Raw genomic sequence first — 9343 nt, 5'->3', positions numbered from 1 at the left:
CTGTGGTGTGCATTTTGTCTCACTGTAATGCTTTACAATTAACTGTGGTGCACACTGATCAGTTCATGCTCTTTCAGATACAGTGTCTATTGTGATTTTCTATTGCCTTGTTTTATGCTGCAAGAAACCTAAGAATCATTTTAAAGCAAAAAAGGAAATATTTTTGCTGTGACTTTCATACAGGCGTTCACAGTGATTTATGTGAGGACATACTGGAGGGAGGCTCACTGTTGCTCACTCCACTATATTCTGACAAGCGTGTAATCGGACTCAAATGAAAGATGAAAAGTTTATCTCCTCCATGATCTCTTCAAGCACTATAATATACTTTAATGTATGCAGGGCTTAATTTAAACATCTGGAGATATGGAGGTACTGTAGGATGTATTTATGTTTTCTCATCTCTTTCTGCCCCTTTCAATGAATGTTACTGGGAAACATGTGCTTAGCTACAGCCCTAAGTGCATATGGTATCTGTTGTATATTTCTTCATCAACTTCTTGTTCATAGGCAGAGGGACGAGTGTCCAATATGGTGGCCTCAGGATTGCATCTCTGCTTTTTGCGGATGATGTGGTCCTGCAGTTCAGACATGGCTTTTGTGGATGCTACCTGGATGCTTACCTTTAGATGATTTCCAAGCACGTCCAACTGAGAGACTGAGGGGCAGACCCAATTGGATGGGATTACATACCCCATCTACCCTCCCAGGTGTCTAAAGACCTTTGAATGAAGTTCAAACTTTCTCAGCTCCTCTGGGTTGTGCTACTTGGCACCTTTTGAGTCAAGTCAAGTTGATAGCTCCTTTAAGGACAGGCACTCCAATCAGAGAGTAGGGCACAGAGAGTTCAATCCAAATAAACTTTAATGATCACTCATTCGGTAAATACAGGTCATGGATGAGCACAAGGCATTGGTTTGGATGTTTGGGTGTGGATGTGGCTGTGGGTGTGTAGTTCTAAAGAAAACAGAAGAAATAAAAATACAATATTAGTCTTCAATAACATACAGTTTCATATGCACATTGATAACCTATTAATATTAGTCTTGAATAGTTAAATGAAATAGAGTGGTTAAATTAAATCTAAGCATTCTGGTTTATACAGAAATTTTTGTTATCTATGTTACAATCATTGGAAATACACCACAACCATAGACTGTAAAAAAAAACATGGACATAGTCACTGTGACGTCACCCATTGCTTTGTGGACTGCCATTCTGAAGCCTTAGTGATTTGACCATCGCCATGTTTGATTTTTGGAGCCAGAAGTGACCATATTTGGATGAGAGGGTGGAGCTGACCATGGCGCTAGCTGCTAGCTTGGCCAGTATGGTGCATTTACAATCTAAGGTTAACAGTGATAATGCTAATACTAATTTCCGCTAGTGAAATACAGGCCTAAAGCCATTAAAACAAAATGTACTCACCGGAAAAACATCTGACTCCTAAGAGGGTCTTTTATCACAACCGCTGGACAAGACTTTTTTATGCGACCAAAATGTTACAATTATCTTAAATGAACTGAAAACACACTGTGAAATAGCAGCAGCTATGCCTACACTCTGTGAATCTGGGGTTACGCCATGGTTATGTTACATAATCAACGTTATTGCCGTGGTAGCAACTTGTAAATCACAACGTTACCATGCCCTAAAGCATACGCTACTTTATCATCTATTACACTCTAAACGGGGCCATAAATTACAAAATGAACACCATGATGCATTGAAGAAGACTTGATATTAGCAATTGAGACCATAAACTCATTAGGAAAGTGTTTACTGAGGTAATAAATGCAGATTTAAAGCACTTCTGCATTGGCCTCACTTTTCAGACTGGGAGCTACCCGCTTGACTACAACTCAATTGCTGGCCAGAATGAACAATTCTGTGGCCCTGTTGTGGCCAAATAATGTAATTGCAGTGTTAATAACAGCCACATGGTGAAACACTGCAAATTAATGTAAGGAGAATCGCCACGTTACGAAATACACTCAGTATTATAGGCATATTCCAAAAGTATGACATTCATAACATAAAAACACAAGGCAAGTAAGCTATAGTAGTAAGAAATATTGCACCATGTCCACATGTTCTGAACCATATACTAGGAAAAGTATGCATTACAAACATAAAGCACCCAAAAGAACAATTTCGGGTCTAATACTAAGTCAGGTAATATCTATACTAACAATATTTGGTGGTCTAATATTAGCTAAGAGGGTGTTTGACTCACGTTTGTGCATGAACACACACAACAGGCATCCGCTACAGCTCACCCATGGAAGATGCACAGAATAACAACAAATCTTGTCTTCAGGAAGTATGACATCATCAACTACAGCAAGTGTGCTAGGACCAAACTCAGCAATTGTAAAGGGGGCTTGACAAAAATTATAACAATGGAAACAGAAAAACAGTAGACTTTCCTACATATTCATATATCCATCCTTTGCAAGAGGTCAGTCTATTTACATGAGCTGTGAATTCTATGCTGTTCCTACAATTCTCATTTGCAAACTCGGCTGTAACGCTGTAGCAAATAGCACCAGCTATTTTAACATCAAAAACAGCACAAATTTAAAACAACTAAAAATTACAGTTAAAAAACCCAGCTTCACAGAAGAAAAGAGCACCTTCAATAAAAATAAAAATATTATCTTCCATTTCACCGCAGCCAATCATAGGGCATATAGGATTAAAGCATTAAACATGCTGCATTGCACTATGGCAGTTTGTTCATGGACTCCTGCTGCATTAGTTTTACAGAAGTAGAGTTGAGTTGCAGCCTTAGTAAATATTTTGGAATGTCAGTATTTAATTTAATGAGTATCTTTAATTCAGTGGCTTTTCTGTCTGATTTCATTTCCAAGCTTTCTGATCTTAGACAAATCCCACCACTGAACTTTTGAGCTCTCCTTCGCTGACAGAATGATCCTACAGGCAGGCTAGTCACACCCAGAATGTGAGAGCAAACATTAATATGGCCTCACCAAGATATTTCTCTACCATCCTGAATTCTGATGTCACACAAAAATATCTGTAGTTAAATTAACAAACACAGCTGTAGTCATGTAAACTACTTTGTACCTACATTTATACTGACCCCTGTACCCCAGCATTAACCAGTAGGACAGCACTGTTTGACACTATCTTTCAAAACTACTTAGGTAAGGTTAGGGAAAGATGGTGGTCATGTTTAAAAGAAACCAATGTTGACTGTTGGTAGAAAACAGGAAACAAGTAGTAGTCTCCTGCGTCAGAGTCTCTTTCTTTGTTGACCCAACCAACTGCCCCAAGACTGCTAATGCCACATTGCCATAAAAATTATATAGTTGTGTGTATAAATTTAAAAAATTATAAACTATACTCGGTAAATCTAATGGCCATGTCACCCTGAAATGAGTGTGTTTATTCACCCAGTTAGATTTTCTCCAGAGGATGAACTCAGTTGATTGTAGTGATCTTGGGATGCTTCCTCTATTGGCACCCTTACACTAAACTTTCCATGTTCACACAAATTATTGCATAATAGAAGAGGGTGACTGCCATGACATTAGCTGAGCACATTTATGCTCCACAGGAAGAACACATTGGTAATTTCACAACCTGTTCTGTGGTGCCATCCTGAAATCAAACTTCATATTTAGCCCCATTGCTGATAAGGCACTGAGAAAAGCAAAACCATTTGCATGTTTGTTCCATCTAACATTTTCTTATGGGGAGTATTAAATATTGCAACCAACAGATGCTGCCTGGCAGGGTTTTAAACTTTTAATATAGGTAGAATTTAAAATTTAAATTTGTATTCTGCATTTGTATTCTTAAATGTGATAAAGGCATTTGTGGCCATATATTTTTTGGTCCATTATCCAAACATTGCTAAACTCAACTCAAAAATAAACGACACTGCTGACTCTCATGGCTTGAAAGGGTTGGCTCTTTTGGACCTGAGTGTATTTTATTAAAGGTTCTATTTGTAAGAATCAGAAATTCCTTCTCATTAGTGATACCTCTTGCCGTTAAATGAGATGCAGTCAACATCCTATTGCTTACACTTCTCAAAATTGCATAAAAGATCTGTAATGTTGTGTTTTGCACCGTGTTTCAGCAAAGCATCTCTCACTCCCAGTCAGTCAGCCCCCCTCCCCCCACTGCTGTATGTACATGCACTCGCTTGCTCACAGACACATACACACAGAGGCTTGTGTTGGACTAAGGCTGCTGACCAGTGAGAGCCGATCTGCACAGCCCAACCTCCAAAAATATACCCTCAAACTTTTTTTTTTTTTACCAATCATGTTTACTAAACACCGGTAGACTCAGTGAGCTGTGGCTAGGGAGTAACACACTGCGGTTTTGTTATTAAATGTGTGCTTGTTACGACCTTTGGACAACCAACAGAAAAATTAAAAGGGCTATCACTCTGGAGCTTATTTTCTACTCCTGTGCTGAGGAAATAATATTGTTTAGCTGTGTGTGCTCGGCAGTGGGCGACTTGTTATTGCGGGGGTGTTTTATTGTGAAATGTGTAGTGGTTGATGGAGGCAGCTAGCTGTCTCATTAGCTGGAGAGCTAATATCTGCAGGGTGTTTCTAGTTGGATAGCACCGTTTTTGTTGTGGTGTTGTGTTGTTATGCCGGTTGTTTGCTGATGTTAGTGGGAGAGAGGCAAGGCACTCGGGAATATGCAAAATGTCACATCCACTGGATTTTTGCGGAAAATCCGGCCCAGGTCCTTCACATAGAAATCAGTCTACAGGCAACTGAGAAAGTTGGGGAACGTCTCATTTTTTAAGTTACGTTACAACCCATTCACTCATTGACAATAAAAAAGGATCAATACAATGATTAATACATGTAAATTGATTCACAATTCTACATATAGAACCCTTAATGGCATCTTTTACCTATTTTGCAAAATTTTGCCAAATACCATTTGTTTTTTTGAAAAAAACAACTAGTAGACAGAACAGGATAAAATACAAAGTCTACGTTTTTATTCTGTGCATGGTGCTCTTTTATTACATGTTGTCTTCCTGTGATGGTAAAGTGAGGGTTCACAATTAAGAAAGAACTTAGAAATGTTGGTTTGCTTGTTTCAAACAAGAAAAGGGAGTGCCACAATGACACTGTGAAAGAACTACAACATGTTGGAGAACTGTACAGAATATGGTGTACCAAAAAAGCATTATGTTTGAAAATTGACAAAACATAAACTACGTGTGCCATACTAAATATGTTTTGAATAGACAGTGTGTACCCAGGAGAAGGTTGACGTCAGTCTCCTTGACTTATATGTTATTATAATATTAACAATGTCATGTTGCAGTGTATTTGCATGCACATAATAAGTCAATTATGAGAATATGCAGGTTAAGATAATAGTTTAAATGAAGGATTACCATGGTATGCCAACCACAGTACTTGTAATAAAGGATATTACAAGTGCCCTGGACAATCAACATTGTGCTGCACTTTTTATTTACCTATCAAAAGCATTTGACATGGCAGACCATGACATTTGACTGAAAACAACCTTTTTAGGTTTAGGTGAATGGTCCGTAAATTGGTTTTATTACCACCTCTCAGGAAGAACTAAAGCAGTAGCTCCAATAAGTGTCCCGCAGGGATCTATTCTGGGTCCTCTTCTAGTCACTATGTACACAAATTATATCCCTGCTACTCCACATTTCAATGTACATTTTTATGCTGAGAACTGTGATGATACAACTCATGTCTTTACTGGTTTTAAAAACCATACTCCCAACAGTTTGAATTTGACACATTAAAATCTTTTATTTCACTTGAAGACAAAATATGTTATTCAAGTAGTCTGAATACTACTTGCACCTGTTCTCTTTAATGTGGAACTAATTGTCAATTGTGTGTGTAAATTGTATTTGAGTTATGTTTGTGTAGGCTTTTGTACTTGTACTAATATATTTTTCTTGAACACACTTGAACAGAGGAATCTTGATCTTGGGACTGTCTGTTTAAATAAATAACTACAGCAACTAAAACCACTAACCTACTAACCTCTGTTCATATGATCAGGCTTATTTCCGAAAGACATACTGTAGCACATTCCTAATTTATGTTTACTCTGTGTCACACAGTCCTAATAGCATCCACACTGACAGCAAGTGTCTGTGAGTGAAAATGAACTTTGAGTTCTGAGATAATTCCTGAGTTTAGTTCCAGCTTGGACTATTTGATGTAAAATGACCATCACCCATTTTCAGAGGGAAAGGTGCCTCCTTAGACTGTAATGAATAGTGTATATCAGGACAGGCTGTGAAAGGATAATTGAGGTTTATTACAGATTTGGTCTTATTTTTGTGGTGTTTGTGTGTCACTACTAGATAGTAATAGTGATTTAGTATATCAGGTTGAACCATTAGAACTTCAGGATTATCTTAACCTGTGAAGACTTAAGTTATTCATTTGTGTTTGCTAGGAAACATAAGCGCCACTTTACTGGCATAATGTTTCGTCATTTAAGGTATACTGTATTTTGAGAGATATTATTAGAAAGCATTTTATTGGGTCAATAACATGGTCAGATATCGAATCATTATCTCTTATTCTTATTACCCTTACAAAACTATATATGTAGTGGTCCTGACCCCCTGGTTAGGAACATCTGGATAAACAGTTGGGTTCCAATTTCCAGTGGGTTTGATTTGTTTGTGTTTCTTTCTCTGTTACTTTGTTGTATTGATGTTGCCATGTTCCTAGATCCCAGCAATTATTTTGTTGAGTATAATGTTATTATAATCAATAGAACTGATGGACAAAACTTCAAAAACAAAACCTATATTGTGAGTAGAATTATCCTTTGTGTAGACACCTCAAGTTCACTCACTCCCTGTATGTTAGAAACGGGTGTAATTAATGGGTATAATTAACCACATTAACCAGATAACCTTGTTTATGTGTTGATGTGATAGTTGCAATAATTGGAATATTGCCTTAATCAGGTTATAATCAAATTACAAGCATGCATGTAAAGGCTCTGGTAGAGTGAGGAGATGTAAAGAATAGCATTTCAGTTTAATGAGACAATTATCATCCTGTTATCATCTCTTCGACTGCAATACCAATCAAGCAAAATGTCAACTTTTAGCTCTAATCGACCGCTGTCATGTTTGAGTATACTGTCATTGGAATTGTCTCTGGATGAGTACACACTGCCCATTTGGTAGAAAAGTAGAAATGTGAAACAACAGTTGCTCCTGCCATGCTCAGTAGAAATGACTAAAACTGTATCTGGAATGCTCTTAATACAAAACCATGAAGCTACATACATCTGCGCTGAGAGGATCTAAAACGCAAAACACATAAAGAGAAGACAAAGGTGGGAATAAATAAAGAAAAGGTCAGTACACTGCTGTCTCCTTGGTCCTGATAAAGCCCCATTCTAGTGACAACAAGCACTACAAGCACAACAACAAGAACAACTAAAACAATCAAAAGATCACTTAACAAATGATTAAGTCTTAAATAAGGTGAAAGAAGTAATTGCCCCCCTGGTTTGACAAAAATCAATCATTTTCACACATTAATTGAAAAAATATTTTTTCACATTGAGAGGGAAAATAAAATATTTACTATACAAGAAATGACACCAAACTCTGTCAAGCGCAAAAATTTGAGAGGGATCCTTGAGTCCTGATGTGTACAATCCCAAGAAAAATCACCCACAATCCCTTTGTTAATGCTGTTTGGAACACATTGTTAAAAAAACACTTGACCTCCAAGTTATTGATAACCAATTCTGATGGTAAGAAAAGCTGTAGAAAAATAAAGTACCAGTAATCTCAAGATTAAAAGACCAAATGCCCTTGAAAATTTTCTTAAAATCTCCAGACAAATTGGAGAGCAATAAATCCACAAATGCTGTACTTTACTTTCTTCTTTCTCTTAAAAAAAGATGTTTTTTCATCAGTCCAGTGGTTGATCTTTTGGCAGTTCGTGGAACAAGAGGGGGATTGTGGGGAATACTGGGAGGGTTCTTGGGAATTTTTCTGCTGACTCCATCTCCTTCAGGCCGAACTCCACACTCATGGAGGTTAAAGTTCATAGTTCAACGTTGAAGTTTGTTCCCTCTGATGTTCACTTATTGTTCCGACTGGTGGTTCATGTCGAAGGCAGTGCAATTGGGTGTGATGGCTGGGGGCGCTGAGGTAAAATGGTGTGATGGAGACACAAGTGAGGAGGGAGGGCGGTGACAGCTGAGAGGACCAAGGTGGGGTTCAAGATTTGTAGAATGAAAAAAATGAGAGAGGGACAGAAAATGAGAGGAAAAAAGAGAGAGAGAGAACTTTAGGGGATTTGAACATCTCAACATATGAACACCAGCAAAACATAAGAATGGAAGGAACATGTAAATTGCTTCACAATAATAGTGTTTTTATCCTAGAAGGGTTAAGCCACGATAATATTTCGATATTATAATGATATTAGGATAATAATGGAAACCATAAATTCTCTTCTACTCTGCTGTTTTTTCAGTCATTCTTAAGATATTGTCAATGAACTTTGACACTCCCAGCAAATCATTTCACATTAAAAGTCTACCAGGAAGGGGATGGATTAAGCCCTTTGAGTTGCTGGAAGGTTTTTTTTAATGTGACACATCTGTGCAGGAAGTGTTTAATTCCATTGAGAGTAGGGTTAACACTAATTAAAAGCAAAGTGCTGTAGAACTGAGTAAAGACATTCAGAGCAGAAGATTGTTTAAGTATGACATGACAGATGTTGCCAGCTGTTATTTGAGACAAGTTTTATTTGAGAATATGCACTTTCCCTTTATCATTTCTGAAGAAAATGGCCTTCATTGTTATCCTTTTTCTATTTAACAATTTTTGGCCTTATTATCCCTACTGTGTAAAATAGAGATACATTATGCTGAATTTATTGAGACAACAAGCAAATATGGAGGAAATGTAGAGTTTGTATTAACAACAAACAGTATCAACAGCAAATTAAAGCAGGAGTAGGTCAGAAAATGAGAAAGCTTCTTAATCAAATATCATAAAATATACTTAAAAACATGGAAAATTGAGAATATCTGCCTTTTTCTGTTTCAAATAAAGGCTTGCTTATCTGCTGCTTATCTTATCTCTGCATTTGGGATAAATAGTATCATTTATACTGAGCAGATACAATACACATGTTTTGTGTATGCATTGCATAACCTTTTACGAGGAGCATGAATTAATATTTCCCCTTAACTGAGCAGCAGTTGCAAACAGTTTAGTGGACAAAGAAATTAGAAAGAGAATGATAAAGTCAGTGTTAATAATAAATACACCTCTGCAACATCTGAAGCCTAACCA

General features: G+C 37.2%; 1 protein-coding gene across 10 annotated transcripts in view; it reads right to left on the bottom strand.

Moving 5' to 3' along the window:
* Positions 1-4977: 4977 nt before the first annotated feature.
* epb41a (erythrocyte membrane protein band 4.1a) overlaps positions 4978-9343 on the bottom strand; it is a 103587-nt gene continuing 99221 nt past the window's right edge. For all 10 annotated transcript variants that reach the window (XM_042435511.1, XM_042435512.1, XM_042435503.1 and 7 more), the window contains one exon: positions 4978-8236. The gene's annotated coding sequence lies outside the window, so the exon portion shown is untranslated. The remainder of the gene's footprint in view (positions 8237-9343) is intronic.

This window comes from Thunnus maccoyii, chromosome 15 (assembly GCF_910596095.1).
Source record: "Thunnus maccoyii chromosome 15, fThuMac1.1, whole genome shotgun sequence".
NCBI classification, from domain to species: Eukaryota; Metazoa; Chordata; class Actinopteri; order Scombriformes; family Scombridae; genus Thunnus; species Thunnus maccoyii.
Note: the sequence above shows the minus strand (reverse complement) of the source record. Positions and strands in the feature narration are given on the sequence as shown.